The 17,900-nt window shown below is 33.9% G+C and overlaps 1 protein-coding gene across 1 annotated transcript in view; it reads right to left on the bottom strand.

The window, feature by feature from the left end:
• Nucleotides 1-17,900, bottom strand: part of ASCC3 (activating signal cointegrator 1 complex subunit 3) — a 363,321-nt gene that overhangs the window by 287,660 nt on the left and 57,761 nt on the right. The gene's annotated exons all lie outside the window — the stretch shown is intronic.

Raw genomic sequence — 17,900 nt, 5'->3', positions numbered from 1 at the left:
TTAGCATCCAAAGAAAATTTATGAGGTAAGTCTTTTTATCATCCTTCTTTTAAAGATGGGGGAAGTACAGCATGGAGAGTTTAAAGACCTTAACCAGGATAAATGACTAGCAAATTGCAGAGCAAAGACTGAAACTCAGATATCTGATACCAAAGTCTAAATTAAAAGTCCAAGTTAAAGGCTTGTAAAGCTTCCTAATTTCAATACTTTACACTTTTACTTTTACAGTTAATTTTTTGATTCCTAAAACTGATTTTTAACCAAGTAACATAATTTATAAAACGAAATATGAAAATACAGCCAATGAAAATACTGAGTTTACTAATAATCAAGTAAATGCAAAACAGAATGACAAGATACATTTTTATTTATCCGAGTGTTGAAGATTTTTTAAAAATTGGTTTTGGTAATGTTTACACTTTCATATATATTGCTTGTATGCAATTCATATTACAAATGTACATATATCATTAACCTAACTCCAAGTCAAAAAAAAAATCCAAGTGAAATAATTGAACAATGATGTCATAGAAATAAGCACAAAGATGCTTGCTATAACATCATTTCCAATAAGAAAAAACAGACACAAGCTGAGTATCTATAAATAGGGTATTGGAGTAAGTAATTCATGACATATTCTCCATGAATCACTGTAGTTAAGTAGAATGAAGATATATTTGTTTATAGAAAAATGTGTCTAAAAATGAAAAAAGTATGTCACAAAATAGTAACTAAATAATTATAATTTATTAATACAAAAACATTCTGGAAAGATATATATCAAAGTATTCTACTAAAGTTGGGGCTGCAAAGACATTTTCACTTTCAGGCTGGGCATGGTAGCTCACACCTGTAATCCCAGCACTTTGGGAGGCCAAGGGGAGGGGGATCACGAGGAGATTGAGACCATCTTGGCCAACATGGTGAAACCCCATCTGTACTAAAATACAAAAAAATTAGCCAGGTGTGGTGGCACACACCTGGAGTCCCAGCTACTTGGGAGGCTGAGGCAAGGGAATTGCTTCAACCTGGGAGGTGGAGGTTGCAGTAAACTGAGATCGTGCCACTGCACCCCAGAATGGCAACAGAGCAAGACTTTGTCTCAAAAAAAAAAAAAAGACATTTTCGCTTTCTATTTTAGATTATAAATGTAGATACTACATTTTAGATATTATTTTTTGGTAATAAATTATATCAACCCTACAAAATTTTTTCTGTTTAGATAAAAAAACAAATAAAAGGAGAAAGGCCTATTCTGTATTGACTTAATGTATTAAAACAACAATATTTATTTATGAATAGAAATACCTGATTTTATATTAATACAAAACAACTGACGAACCCTCTTTTTCATTCTGTAATATAAAGAGTCCTACATCTTTACAAATAACAAATTTCTAATTTGTACCCCCACTTGAAAGTGCACTGAAAAATTACTGAATTTTATTAAGAGTTATGAAAGACAGTACATGGACACTGTTATTTTCTCCTTACTAAAGAGTCTCGTGTTTTAATGTTTTATGATAAAAATTCATTTTGAATTAGATGATCTGAGTGGAGGAAATTAAGTCTTAGTAACAAAGCATCTCAAAAGAGTAACCTAATATTAAATCTTTGAAAGAAGTGAGATTGTTAGATTTGGCTAGGTCTGGTTTGCTTGTCTTTACGTAGAACTGGCCTAATAAGTTGGGGCTGGTTTCACAAAATCAGTATTATTTAAGTATACAGATATCAGAGGTTTAAAGCAGAAGTAAGTTTAAAGGTTAAAAACCTGGTATTTTCTATGAAGTTAATACATATGTTAATAAAAAAGATTAACTCATACTGGCCACATATGTTTTAGTATGCCTTCAGTATATGTGTTTTAGTTTGCCATCAGTACAACATTTTAAGTGTAGTTTCAAAGTGTTGTAGCCTAAAATTATTTAATTGGTATTACAGTCTTGGCTGAGATTGCAGGATCTGACTTCTGATAAACAGCTGCACTTCTAATCATGGCAATAAAATTGAAGCTAAAGAGTCTCTGTTAAATTCTGTTGAATCTCACAATGAAAATGTCATTTTTAGTTTCTTGGCTGATATTTATGGTAATAATTGGTTTCAGCTCTGACTTGAACATTTAAATTATTTTTACTAGTTTGCTCAAAATCTTTACAAAGGATAAAATATTTGGGCACTTATATGGTGAAGTCCACAAAATATTCAGATGTTGAATCATGGGTAATTCCTTAATTTAAATTTGTTATGGTACATATGACTTTAAAGTTTCCAAAACGGATTAAATAATGCAAGAATGTCATTTTAAATGTACATCTCCTTAAACAAGAGAATTTCATTATTAGAATCCTCAATGGAAATTTTTGGAAGACATTATTTCCAGAATTATATCTAACAATTAATTTAATATAATAACATGCCAAGAACATGTGTAATATAAATAAAAGCATTAACAACTTTTTTAGAATGGCCAGTTCAATATATAAATGTATATATACTTATGTGTGTGTGTGTGTGTGTGTGTGTGTGTGTGTGTGTATTTCAAAGCTTAACAATGTGTTTGGATTGATTTCCTAAATAATAGAAATTTAGAAATATTTATTTAAACCATATCTTTTACAATTTCTAATGTTTTAAATATCCAATTCAAGAAAATTTTCACACATAATCTATTTTGTAGAAATGAGTTAATGACATTATTTGAATGTGACATTAGGTGTATAAGATACCAAATAATTTCACCCAATCTTTTGCTCTCTTAAAAAAATTCAAAAGTTTGATTTGTGAGACACAGTAAGTAGTTTTTCTTTTTTTAATTCTATAGAGGGAGACAGAGTCAGTATCTTCAAATCACAGAGTCCTTAATTTTAAAGGAGTAATTTAATATAATTTTTTTGTGAGATAAAAAAATTTCAACAAGAGTAGATAAGAAAACATCAAAATGTGTATAATGTACATTTACACAGAAAGAGAAATACAATTGCCAAAATATACAGCTAACATAGAACCCTATGCATTATCCCATCAATGGCAAGTGAAAGTATTTTAAAAGTGAAAGTATTTAAAGTAAAAGATTTTAAGTGGTGGACAGACCGTAAGGTAAGCCCAAATGATCCCAGATGTCTGCCTCCTGGTGTTCACACCCTAGTTTAATCTTTTCCCCTTAAGCATGATGGAACCTGTGACTTGTTTCTAACTAATAAAAGAATATGGCAGAGGCTATAACTCCCATGATTATTTTATGTTATATATGACTCTATCTGTAGGATTTGCCTTTGACAAGCAACTTACATCCCTTTGTATTTCTCTATACTTAATGAACAATTGGAGGTTGAATTTGAAAAAGTTTTAAAATAGTATCAGAAAACATAAACATGAAATACACAGGTATAAATTTAATAAAACAGTTGTAAAATGTGTGCTAAAAATTATAAACTAATCATGAAAAAAATCAAAGAATACCTAAATAAATGTAGAAATATATAATCTTCATGGTTTGGAAGGTTTGATATAAGATTTAAATTCTCACCAAATAATCTATAGATTCAATGGAATCTCAGTTAAAATCTCAGCAGAAAATTTTGTAGAAAACAACACAATTCATATGAAAAATCGAAGAAATAGAATAGATAAATACTAACACCTGTTTTCAAGATTTACTATAAAGCTGCAGTAATCCAGACAGCATGGCAAGGAATAGACATGTAGGGAATCAAAAATAAGCTCACATGCATGATTTTTAACAAATGTGCAAAAGCAATTCAATGTATAAAGAAGTTTTTTCAATAAATGATACCTGAGCAACTGGATAGCTATATGCAAAAACAAAAACCTTGACCCTTACCTTTGACCATATATAAAATCTAATTAAAAATGATTATATACCTAAATATAGGCGCTACAACTTTAAAACGTATAAAAGAAAATTATGAAGAAAATCTTAATAACCTTGCATGAGGCAAAAATTGCTTACATATGATCAAAAAGCATAATCGAGGTTTTTATGTTTTGGGTTTTTTTGTTTATAGAATGAACTTCAAGGGTACTAATATGTTTGCTCCACTGAAGACATTTTGTGAAAAAACAAGTTGCAAATGGGAGAAAATATTACAAACACATATCTGAAAAAGGACTACATTCAGAATACACAAAGAACTCCCAAAACTCATTAATAGGAAAACAAATCACCCAATTAAAAACTTGACAAATTATTTAACCAGAAATCTCACCAAGTAAGGACACAAAAAGATGCTCAACACTATTAGTCATTAGGGAAATGCAAACCAAAACCATGAGATACTACTACACAATGAAGTAGAATGTTTAAAGTTTCTTAAACTGACAATACTATGTGCTGACAAAAATATAGGGTAACTGTAATGCTCACACATTGCTGGTAGAAATACAAAATGCTCCATTTACTTTGAAAAACAGTTTGCCACCTTCTTACAAAGATAAATATGTATTTACTATACAATTTAGCAATTCCATTCCTTGTTATTTACCCTAGGAACACAAAAATATATGTATAAACAAATACCTGTACATCAACAGTTCTGGCAGTTTAAGTCATAATCAGCAAAAGTTGCAAACAAGCTAAAAGTACTTCAAATGGAGAATGAACAAATTGAAGTACAGACACTGAATTGAATACATTTTAGCCATGAAAAAGAACCATGTACTGAAACATAGAGCAATATGGATGAATCTCTAATACATTACACAAAGTAACAGAAATCAGATTCAAAATATTCATGACACCTACATAGTATACAAGTAACTCATATGATGTACATATAAGCATTGCACAAGGAATTGTATGATACTTATATGACATTTTGGAAAAGTCAAAACCATAGGGAAAATAAACAGAACAGTAGTCTGCAGGAACTGGGAGTGGTGGGAAACAGGTAAAAGAGGCAGTAGGAAACTTTTAGACATGATGAAAATGTTGGTTTTTGATCATGTTGATATTTACAAAATCTACGATACTATACCCACAAAAGGGTGTATTTTATAGTAGTCAAATAACACTTTACTATACCTGGCTTTCAAAAAAGACAACCAACAAAAACAAAACAAAAAATAAACAACAAAATGAGGGGAGGAAAGGACAGGAGGAAGGAAGGAAGGGAGGAAAGGAGGGTGGGTAGAGAAAAGAATTTGGTGGGGAGGCTATTTATATATATATGATTGATAATCTTATCTTTAAATTTAAGAAAGGAATTTATAAATCCAGTTGACTGTTACTTTTCTCTACATGACATCTGAACCTCAAAATACAAGCTTTCCAAATACACTAAATCCACAACTCAAAAGAGTAGGGGAAAGACTTAGTCACAGACAGCTCGAGACGAGCTCAGAGGATTTTTTGAGGCCAGTGCTTTTAAAAACAGGTTCTTCCCGCAGGTTCAGACATTTGGTGTATGTGCTTGGCTGAGGAGCCAATGCCGCGAAGCTACCATTTGTGGGATTATGACTGAACGCCTCTAAGTCAGAAGCAGTGCCGCGGGGCCTCAGTTGTCCTCGGATAACCCGTCCCCCGCCATCCCCCTCTGCGCGCTGCCCCGCCCCGCCCTGCGCGGCCGCGCTCCGGGATGGTATCCGGTGAGAAGTGCCCCACGTCCTGGGAAACGGGGTGTGGCCGGAAAGGCGGCCGCCCCCTTGCCCGTCACTCAACGCACGTTCGTGAGGAACCTGGTGCTAAACTATTCTTAGACAACCTGCTTCTGGATCGGGGTTTCGTACCTAGCAGAGCAGCTCCTTCGCTGCGATCTATTGAAAGTCATCCCTCCACACAAGGGTTTGTTAAAAAAAAAAAAAAGAAAGAAAGAAGGAAAAAACTAACACACACAAACACACACACACAAACACACACACACACACACACACGTTCCTCATACTCAGGGTAGGGGCTGCTGGTCAACCCTTGAGATTTTCATTCATTTGCCAGTTCGTAATCTGTATATTTCTTAACAGTTCCCAGGTGACTATTAAGTATAAGAAAACAACTATTATCAAACACCCACAACTCAGTGATTAGGTTTTCTGATTCATCGATGTTTAATAATTTAACACAATCTACTCTGGGGTGGGAAAAAGTACATTTTACTCAGAAAAACTTCTGTTAAAAACATTTAAGTTTAGAAGAAAGAGGTCCCTATAAGAAAAATATTTTGCTTGAACTTCTTGTGTAATATGTAAAGATTTGAAGGGACAAGCAAAACACTTTGGGGAAGAAATCATGAATTGCTTAATAAGTCATTGAGATCCCTTTATATACTGATTCCCTGGTACATTTAAAATTTGCCAAAATGATATACTTATCTTCATATAACCGAAATTTATCAAGAATGTGACAGCTTATTGAGAATGCAAAATAAGGCAACCTATGTTTACTTAACCACTTTGATATTTGCACCACTGGATCAAATTTAAATATGTATTCTCTAAACCTCTTGCTGTCAGGGTTGATATGATAGGCCAGGGTGCATATGATATTTACAAGAAGGGTTCCCAGATTAAACAACAAAACTCAGCTATCAATGTGAGAAATTAATTGAAGGGATGGTTTATATAAGCATTTCTTATGCTGAGAATTTACTGATCACCTAAAGTGTGTCAGAAAAACAGCTATACATTTTCTGTGTGCTAACTCATGTAATCGTCAAAATAAATAAGTCTGAAAAGGAAACTGAAACTCAGAGGCATAATTTAACTTGATTCATGTCACAAAATGTACAAATGGTGAAGCTGGGAACTCACATCAGTTCTACCCGTCTAATTGGATAGCAAACTCCTTAAAGGCAGGATCATAGTTCTAAACCTCTGCATACCCACCATAACTCCTAGCACAACGCTTTGTGTCAATCATGAGCTCAAGAAATTGTTATTGATTACCAATAACCAATCCATATGTACTTTCAAACCAAAAAACAAGAAGAAAATGTATAAATAGCAACCTGTAAGTATCAAATATTTCTGTGTATTGTTGTAGGTCTGTGAAACCACAACACACTAATATACTCGAAGACATGGACTAAATCCAGTTCTAAAGCAATTTGAAATTTCCACAATACAAGTTAAATTCATTTAACTTTCAGACTTCTGAATTCATTCAAGTTCTAAAATTATCATTCTGGGACAGTTTAATGTCTTTAAGTTTTTAATCTTCAACCATTCTAATTTCCTGCTATAAAGTCAATAAACTGTAGGTTGTAAAGAAAAATATTTTGTTGGATTACTTTACTCCTAGCTAGAGGCAAATGTTAATTATAACTTTTTCTGTAGTTGAGCAGGTATTTTCGAAGCAGGTGGTGCCCGTTTCCTAGTTATCTGTTTGCAAGTGTTCCCAGTAGACTATACGGTACTGCAATCCTGAAAAGGTTTAGGGAATAGAGACAAAATGAATTCTTATTTAGAAGAGAAAACATAGATAGTATTTCCCCTCAAATAAGACTTGGGCATTTCAGAGTTATGAATGATAAAGCATTTTCATAACAAGTAAACATTGTTTTTAATCATATAATTTAAATAATTGCTGAGAGTTAAAAATTGATAAAAATCTCTTAGTCATAATTTTATAAGAAATATTAACCATTAGATCATTTTTAAACATATTTTTAAACATCTACTGACACCCCAAACAGAAAATAATATATTATTAAAAGCATGTACCACACTGAATGTATCAAAAATCTCCAATTACTTTTGAGAATAAACTTAGAATTTTTAAACTTTTTCCTTACAGTTTCCATAGTTGCACTCTAAATAATACTCTAACACATTAAAATCATGGCCTTCTTGACAGTGACAATGTTTTTACAACAAAAATTAATTTTGAAGGTTCTGTCTAAAAAATGTCACAGATAAGACATAATCCCCAACATTTTATGACAGGTCCACACAAAAGTTGCCACATGAAAGTCAAGAACTATGTTTTCTGTATATACCCCAAAACAGCTCTATTAAGAAAACAATTGTTTAGTTCATTATCACTGTTTCAGATGACGATCAATGCCCACAGACTAAGCAGTCAAGAAACAACTCAAGTGTCATGTTCTCCAAGAGGTCTTCATTAAGGCCATAGCCTACAATGATCCCAGTAACCTTGTTCTGGCATCCAATAACAGACAATGTTAGTTGTCTGCACACAATTGGTTTCATTTTGTTTTTTCTAATGAAACTCCATTTTTATTCAGAAAATCTGGCCTCTTTCACAAAATCATGTGTTTCACTAAGCCAAACATGGCAAACTTGTTTCCCTGGAATCCTGGAAAAGATTTCTTTACTCTTAAAACAGACATAAAAAAATCCAGTCCTCATTTCTTACTGGACTTTTTTTGCACAGTGACCCTGGTATAACACCCATGATGAGAGTTAATTTGAGGAAAAGCCAAAAAAAATTAGGATAGAAGAGTAGAAAGACATCAAGTTCTGAATAACATCATTGAGCAAACAAATGGACCAACCTGGACTATTTGGCTTCCTATGTCTTTTTGTTATTTGTAACATAATAGTATATGTTTCTATGAGTAAGATTTTTTGCAGCCAGAAGCATTCAAAGTGATAAAAAAAACTAAATCTCAAGAAGCAATCATCATAATATAGTACTGTACTTGTTAGTTTTCACTGTGATTGTACTGTGGCTTAATCAGTTTAATTCAACTAGAAACTAGTAATACTTCCTATTGATACACTAAATCTTCATGTAAACAGTACCAATATTTAGATATATTTCATAAAGCAAACATTTTGCTATATAATACATATGAATAATTTATTGAAAAGTGGTGGTAGAATTATGTCCATGTATAATGTATGAAATGTTTTTGGTTAAAATATCTATTTCCTAGCTTTGATATTCATTGCTCTAGAACTAGTAAAATCATCATGGTCAATGAAGTATTGCTAGTGCTATAAATTAATTAGTTTTATAAAACTGCTTATATACTCCAATTATTTATATATCTGGAAAGCAGGAAAATCTACATTTCCATTAAATACAAATACCCTATAATACCTTATTTAGGTTCTAAGAATTTAATAGTTTCCTCCAATGTTGTTTTGTTTAGCATAACCTAAAGAAGTTCACCCAATTTAGAATGAAAAAGTGAGAAAAACTGTTTTCAAAATTGCATGAACAGCTGACCTGAGGATACAGGCTAAAACAGAAACTTTAACTTGAGATGCATGAGAAAATCAATAACTTGATTTGGAGCACGGTGGCAGTCCACAAACCAGATAAGAAAATAAAATACACAAGGCTTTTTTCTTTCCATTTCTTAATTGTCACTTTGAAAATTATCTTTATGAAATAAACTATTTTTATGTTCATTTATGCTATTCAGCTACTCTTTCATTCCAAACACATGTGGAGTAGTAGTGGATGCTATCATACAAGATCTGAAAAGCCTAGCAAGATAGTCACCAAAGCAAGACATCTTCAACTAGATTCTAATTAATTGATAGAAACTAAAGAAACCAGTCTTTGTAATTATTGACATTTGTGGTTATCTTAAGACTGTCAATTTGGAAAAAGTCAAATAGAGACGGTATAAAGAGTGTGACTTTTCCTTGGGCTTTACCTGTTCTCTGAACCTAAGGGTATCCTAAAGCTTTGATCTTTGAAAACAGAGTTTATCAACGTACTTTGATTCAATCAAATCATGAAAGCAAGAAAGTTAAAGCATCATCCAGAAAAATACTTCAGAGTATGGATCCTTTTTGTGAGATCATTTTGAAGACAATGAAATGTCACTAAAACTTGGGCATGCCCCAAATTAAAAAGCCTTATGCATTTCACAAGTTATTATACTGTCACACGTCATCAATTTCATCAGAACCATGGCCTTGAAATCACAGCCTTTTTAAGAGATCATATCAAAAAATAGTAGCACATTATGAAATTTGAAACTGAAAACTGAATTTACCATTTTTTTTTTATTTACAGATATCTTAGGAAATACGATTTCATAAATTTTAAGAGGAAGGAAACACACATGTGGCACAAATTAAATGGAGCAAAAATGAAATTTCTAATTTAATTTGGCAAATGCTAAATTTCCTTGATACAAACCTAGCCTCACCAGGCAATTTGAATCATGGGATTGCAGAAAGGTAAGTAACTTGCCTAACGTCTGGCAGGCAGAACGTAGGGTAGTCAAAGACTGAAACTCGGCTAGATTCAGGATTCTTGCGCCTAACCAACAATGTATGCTGAACATATATAAAGCAAGTTCTAATGATCTACAAGAGACTTAGACTCCCACACAATAATAGTAGGAAACTTGAATACCCCACTGTCAATATTAAATAGATCAACAAGCTGAGCGCAGTGGCTCATGCCTGTAATTTCAGCACTTTCGGAGTCTGAGGCTGGTGGATCACAAGGTCTAGAGATCAAGACAATTCTGGCCAACATAGTGAAACCCTGTCTCTACTAAAATACAAAACTTAGCTGGGTGTGGTGGCACATGACTGTAGTCCCAGTTACTTGGGAGGCTGAGGTAGGAGACTTGCTCGAAGCCGGGAGGAGGAGGTTGCAGTGAGCCGAGATTGTGCCACTGCATTTCAAGCCTGGTGCTTGCTGACAGAGCAAGGCTCTGTCTCAAAAAAAAAAAAAAAAAAAAAAAAAAAGATCAACGAGACAGAAAATTAACAAAGATATAAAGGAGTTGAACTCAGCTCTGGACAAAGCTGACCTAATAGACATCTACAGAACTCTCCACCTCAAATCCACAGAATATACATTCTTCTCAGCACCACATCACACTTATCCTAAAGTTGAGCACATAATTGGAAGTAAAACACTCCTTAGCAAATGCAAAGGAATGAAAATCCTGACAAACAGTCTCACAGACCACAGCACAATCAAATTAGAACTCAGGATTAAGAAACTGACTCAAAACTGCACAACTACATGGAAACTGAACAACCTGCTCCTGAATGACTATTGGATAAATAATGAAATGAAAGCAGAAATAAAGATGTTCTTTGAAACCAATGAGAATGAAGACACAATGTACCAGAATCTCTAGGACACATTTAAAGCAGTGAGTAGAGGGATATTTATAGCACTAAATGCCCACAAGAGAAACGAGGAAGGATTAAAAAATCAACAACCTAACGTTACTATTAAAAGAACTAGAGAAGCAAGATTAAACAAATTCAAAAGCTAGCAGAAGACAAGAAATAACTAAGATCAGAGCAGAACTGAAGGAGATAGAGATATAAAAAACCCTTCAAAAAAATCAATGAATCCAGGAGAGTTTTTTGAAAAGACCAACAAAATAGACCACCAGCCAGATTAATAAAGAAAAAAAGAGAGAAGAATCAAATAGATGCCATAAAAAATGATAAAGATATCACCACTGATTCCATAGAAATACAGACTACCATCAGAGAATACTATAAACACCTCTATGCACATAAACCAGTAAATCTAGAATAAATGGATAAATTCCTGGACACTTACACCCTCCCAAGACTAAACCAGGAAGAAATCAAATCCCTGAATAGACCAACAACAAGGCCTGAAATTGAGGCAGCAATTAATAGCCTACCAACTAAAAAAAGTCCAGGACCAGACAGGTTTACAGCCAAATTCTACCAGAGGTACAAAAAGTAGCTGGTACCATTCCTTCTGAAACTATTCCAAACAACAGAAAAAGAGGGAAGCCTCCCTAACTCATTTTATGAGACCAGCATCATAAAATGATGAGACCAAAACCTGGAAGACACACAACTAAAAAAGAAAATTTCACGCCAATATCCATGATGAAAGTTGATGTGAAAATCCTCAATAAAATATTGGCAAACCGAATCCAACAGCACATGAAAAAGCTTATCCATCATAATCAAGTCAGCTTCGTGCCTGGGATGCAAGGCTGGTTCAACATATGCAAATCTATACATGTAATCCATCACATAAACAGAACCAAAGACAAAAACCACATGATTATCTCAATTGATACAGAGAAGGTCTTTGACAAAATTCAACAGCCCTTTATGCTAAAAACTCTCAATAAACTAGGTATCAATGGAATGTATCTCAAAATAATAAGAGCTATTTATGAAAAACCCATAGCCAATATCATAATGAATGGGCAAAAACTGGAAGCATTCCCCTTTGAAAATTGGCACAAGACAAGGATGCCCTCTCTCACCACTCCTATTCAACATAGTATTGGAAGTTCTGGCCAGAGCAATCAGACAAGAAAAAGAAATAAAAGTATTCAATTAGGAAAAGAGGAAGTCAAATTGTCTCTCTATTTGCAGACAACATTGTTGTATATTTAGGAGACTCCATCTTCTCAGCCCAAAATCTCCTTAAGATGATAAGCAACTTCAGCAAAGTCTCAGGATACAAAATCAATGTGCAGAAATCACAAACATTCCTATACACCAATAACAGACAGACAGCCAAATCATGAGCAAACTCCCATTCACAATTTGCTACAAAGAGAATAAAATACCTAGGAATACAACTAACAAGGGATGTGAAGGACCTCTTCAAGAACTACAAACCAGTGCCTGAGGAAATAAGAGAGGACACAAACACATGGAAAAAACATTCCACGCTCATGGTCAGAAAGAATCAATATCGTGAAAATAGCCATATTGCCCAAAGTAATTTATAGATTCAATGCTATCCCCATCAAGTTACTATTGACTTTCTTCACAGAATTAGGGAAACCCACATTAAACTTCATATGGAACCAAAAGAGAGCCCACATAGCCAAGACAATCCTAAGAAAAGAAATAAACAAAAACAAAGCTGGAGGCATCATGCTACCTGACTTCAAACTATACTATAAGTCCACAGTAATCAAAACAGCATGGTACTGGTACCAAAACAGAGATACAGACCAATGGAACAGAACAGAGGCCTCAGAAACAATGCCACACATCTACAACCATCTGATCTTTGACAACCCTGACAAAAACAAGCAATGGGGAAAGGAATCCCTATTTAATAAATGGTGTTGGGAATACTGGCTAGCCATATGCAGAAAGCTGAAACTGGATCCCTTTCTTACACCTTATACAAAAATTAACTCCAGATGGCTTAAAGACTTAAACATAAGATCTAACACCATAAAAACCCTAGAAGAAAACCTAGGCAACACCATTCAGGACATAGGCATGGGCAAGGACTTCATGACTAAAATACCAAAAGCAATGGCAACAAAAGCCAAAATAGAAAAAGTGGATCTAATTAAACTTAGGAGCTCCAGCTCTTAAGAGTAAACCGGAAACCAACAGAATGGGAAAAAATTTTTGCAATCTACCCATCTGACAAAGGGCTAATATCCAGAATCTACAAAGAACTTAAACAAATTTATAAGAAAAAAACAAACAAGCCCATCAAAATTGGGCAAAGGATATGAACAGATACTTCTCAAAAGAAGACATTTATGCACCCAACAAACATAGGACAAAAAGCTCATCATCACTGGTCATTAGAGAAATGCAAATCAAAATCACATTGAGATACCATCTCACACCAGTTAGAATGGCGATCATTAAAAAATCAGGAGACAACAGATGTTGAAGAGGATGTGGAGAAACAGGAACCGTCTTACACCTGTTGGTGGGAGTGTAAATTAGTTCAACCATTGTGGAAGACAGTGTGGTGATTCATCAAGGATCTAGAAATAGAAATATCATTTGACCCAGCAACCCATTACTGGGTATATACCCAAAGGATTATAAATCATTCTATTATAAAAACACATGCACACATATGTTTATTGTGGCACGGATCACAATAGCAAAGACTTGGAACCAACCCAAATGCTCATCAATGATAGATTGGATAAAGAAAATGTGGCACATATACACCATGAAATATTATGTAGTCATAAAAAAGGATGAGTTCATGTCCTTTGCAGGGATATGGATGAAGCTGGAAACCATCATGCTCAGCAAACTGACACAAGAAAAGAAAACTAAACAACGCATGTTCTACCCATAACTGGGTGTTGAGCAATGAGAACATATGGACTCAGGGAGGAGAACATCACACACTGGGTACTCTTGGGGGGGTCGGGGGAGGGGCTAGGGTAGGGATAGCAGGGGATGTGAGAACAGGGGATGGATAGCATTAGAAGAAATACCTAATATAGATGATGGGGTGATATATGCAGCAAACCACCATGGCACATACATACCTACATAACAAACCTGCACATTCTGCACATGTACCCCAGAACTTAAAGTACAATTATAAAAAAAAGAAGAAATAAAAAAAAAAATGGCATGTATCACACAAGGAGGAAGCTCTAAAGGGTGGATATTAGTTAATAACAATGTATCAATATTGACTCATTGTAAGGAGGTATTAGTAATTGTAATACATTGTATCACTAATAGGGGAACCTGTGAGGGTGGAAGGATAACATAGTGACTCTGTGTTTCCTGCTCAATTTTTCTGTAAACGTACAACTGCTCTAAACATAAAGCTATTAATTAAAAACAAAGAAACAAAACAAAGTGATATTTTCCACAACATTGAGTCTAAACCTCTTAGCATGGTTTTCAAAGCCCTTCATGTGCAGGCAATTGTCTTGTTCCAGACTCATTTCCTGCTGCTCTCCACATATGGCCTACATGGTAATAAGACTGAAGTCCTTCATGTCCAAAGATCATAGCAATTTCATACAACATCCTTTGTTTGGCATACACCTCTACCTGCATTGTCTATGTAGCAAAAGTATATGGCTTCAACAATCACCTTCATAAAAGCTTCTTCCTTGATCTCTTCAGTCGGCCTTTTCTGCTGCCACAGAACTTTGTACAACATAACCCAACTGTACCACTTATTTCCACAGAAATGGAACAGATACACTACATTGAGTAACTTAAGATCAGAGACAATATCCTATTCTTTATTTTCTCAGAACTTAGCCTACAAGCACAGGATTCAAGAAGCTGGGCTCATAGAAAACTTAAATCTTAAATTATTTCCAATCAGATTTTATAGGACTCAATTTTCTTAAATCTTAAAATATTATATGCATCTTTTATACTACCTTTCCAAGTCAAGTATTATCTTTGGGGCAGTAGTCAATTTTTGCTGAATGACACTCGACTGACTCTTAAAAAATCTACCTCCCAACTGTGGAAATAGAAGTCAACATACTTAACACCAACAAAAAAGTAAACCTGAGTTTCTCACCAATAATATCATATACATAGTTCTGTCTTCTTAGCATCTTTCTCATCCTACTTTTAAGGGTAATAATACCACTCTTTTTCCCTTTGGGAAACTCCCCTTTACCCCAGGTGGCTCATGGGGAGCTAATCATGAGGTTACACAAGTCAGCAGCCATGTGTCAGAACCCCACATTCACATCACAGGGAAAGAAATTGGTTCAGAAATGAACTGGTGACCTAAGTTAGGAAAATCAGAGTTCATCCTAGAAGTTTTTTTGTTTTCCAGGCAGAACTGGTTGAAAAAAAAAAAAAATTGTTTCTGGGACTGGAGTATGGGGAAATAGTTATGTTTGCTGCTGCTGCTGCTGCCACCACCGCCATACATTTTTCCCTGGTTGTATGGAGAAAGCCTACCTGGGAAACAGGGGATGAAAAATAATAAGAGAAATAAAAAAGGGGGTGGATAAGACAAAGGAGGAAAAGATAAGAGGGAAGAAAAGAGAAAAAAGGAAATGGAGATAATAAAAGACAAAGAGATAAAGATGAGAAAAAATCTGATGACATCATTTGAGCCTCTATGTCTAAGCTGGGCACATAGGTAGCTTTGCTTCTGGACAATTCAGGCAGAAAAGCCATAAATTGTCACCTGTGCTTGTTTTGACTTAGATTTCTATAAGTTCCAACTGAGTGACTCCTGGCTAATCAAGAAACCCATCTACATTTTTTAGATTGTTCCCTTTCCAAGAAAATACAAAACTCATTTAATGACATTAATGGTATTTTTACAAGTCATTCAAGAATTTTAAAATCCTCCTTAAAGTTTTAAATCAAATTTCACAAGTTATTAAACTTATTCAATGTGACAGTCAGTAAAAGGACATAAAAGCATCTTAGGACAGTTAGGAATAGCATGCAATTCTATGCAATAATTGCATGTATGATCTCAGCGAAAAACGACAGACCTTCATCTTAAATAGTACTTTCTCTGACACCTAAAAGATCCCACCTGGTACAAAAAAGATCCAAGACAAAAGAAACATCTACTAAACTATCTGACATTCTGTTAATGTCTATTTGTTTCTCCCGAGGTCTGTATTACTACTAAAGCTTACGACGTCTGGCAGGATCAATGGCTACAGTGATATGATAGCAAATGGCTTATTTACTTATAATGACAAATTTCACTTAAGTGTATTATTCTCCGATTTTTATTAGCCCTTAGAAAAGTAGAAATTAAAACCACAATGAGAAGTCACTACAATCAGATGGCTAAAATAAAAATCTAAAAAATATATTAAAATATAAATACAAATGGCTACAATAAAAATAAAAAACAGTCACAACACCAAATTATGTCTAGTATGTGGAGAAACTAGATTATGTTGACTTACTATGTTAAATGGTACAGTCACTCTAGAAAACAGTTTGGTTGTGTATTAAAAACCTAACTATGCAGTTGCAATGTGACCCAGAAAATGCATTCCTGGACATTTATTAAACAGAATGAAAACTTATATTCACAAAAAACCCTCCATACCAGGTTTATAAAACTTTATCTATTTTATGGAAAGAACTATGCCCTTCAAAATTTGTATGCTGAAGCCCTCATCCCTCAATGTAACTGTTTTAAAGATAGAACTTTTAGGGAGGTAATTAAGGTTAAATGCAGTCATAAGGGTGGGCTCCTAACCTGATAGGGCTGGTGACCCTATAAAAAAAGGAAGAAACACCAGGCGCCTCTCTTCATACACACGCAGAGAAGAGGCTATGTGAGAACACAGGAAGGCAGAAAGTAACTCTCTGTAAGCCAGGAAGAAATCCTCAACAGAAACAAAATCTCCTAGCACCACCTTATCTGCGACTTTTAGCCTCCAGAGCTGTGAGAAAATCATTTTCTGCTTCTTTAAGCCACCTGGTCTGTGGTCTTTTGTTATGGCAGACAAATACAGTTTGTAATCACCAAAAACTATCAATAAAATGAATGTCCTTCAATAGATGAATAGTTTAAAACAACAACAAAAACAAAAACAAAATTGTGGTCATCTACATCATGATTGGTAGGCAGAAAATGTCCACATCCTAAATCCTAATCCACAGAGTCTGTGAATACATCAGATTATATAGGATATGGACATTAAGGTGGCAGAGGGAATTAACCTACTCAGAAAAACTTTTTTACTCCAATAATCCAAATAAAAATTAACAAAATACTTATTTAAAAATAAGTATGATAGGAAAATAAAGCCTGTTTCATTCATTATTCATTTAAATGAATGTCAATGATGCTTTTTAAAACTATAAAGATTTAATACATAAAATAAAATTTAATAAATCCCAATGATACTCCTTATAATGATTGATAAGATTTATAACAATCACATTATAATTATTTAATTTTATTGGCTGTCAGTCCTGATTGTATTTTAGAATCACTTATAGAGCTTCAAATAATTATCCCCAAAATATTGATACCTGGACCTCTTCAAAGAGATTAGGACTTAAATAGTAGCGAAGCACTTGGATTATGAAAAAGTTCTACAAGTACTTCTGATGTACAAGATATAACTAGAATTTTATTTTACTATAAAAACTTATTATAAAAAGCAACTTTATAACAAGTGCAGAAATATGTTTACTGACACAGACACACATAACTATATATATATATACACACACACACACACAAAACAATATATATGATATAATTCCATTTTTGTGAAAGAAAATACATAAGGACACATATA

Source organism: Aotus nancymaae, unplaced genomic scaffold (assembly GCF_030222135.1).
Source record: "Aotus nancymaae isolate 86718 unplaced genomic scaffold, 86718_ANA_hifiasm-v0.15.2.pri h1tg000040l, whole genome shotgun sequence".
NCBI lineage: Eukaryota > Metazoa > Chordata > Mammalia > Primates > Aotidae > Aotus > Aotus nancymaae.
The sequence above is the reverse complement of the archived record's forward strand: the minus strand, read 5'-3'. Positions and strand labels throughout refer to the sequence as shown.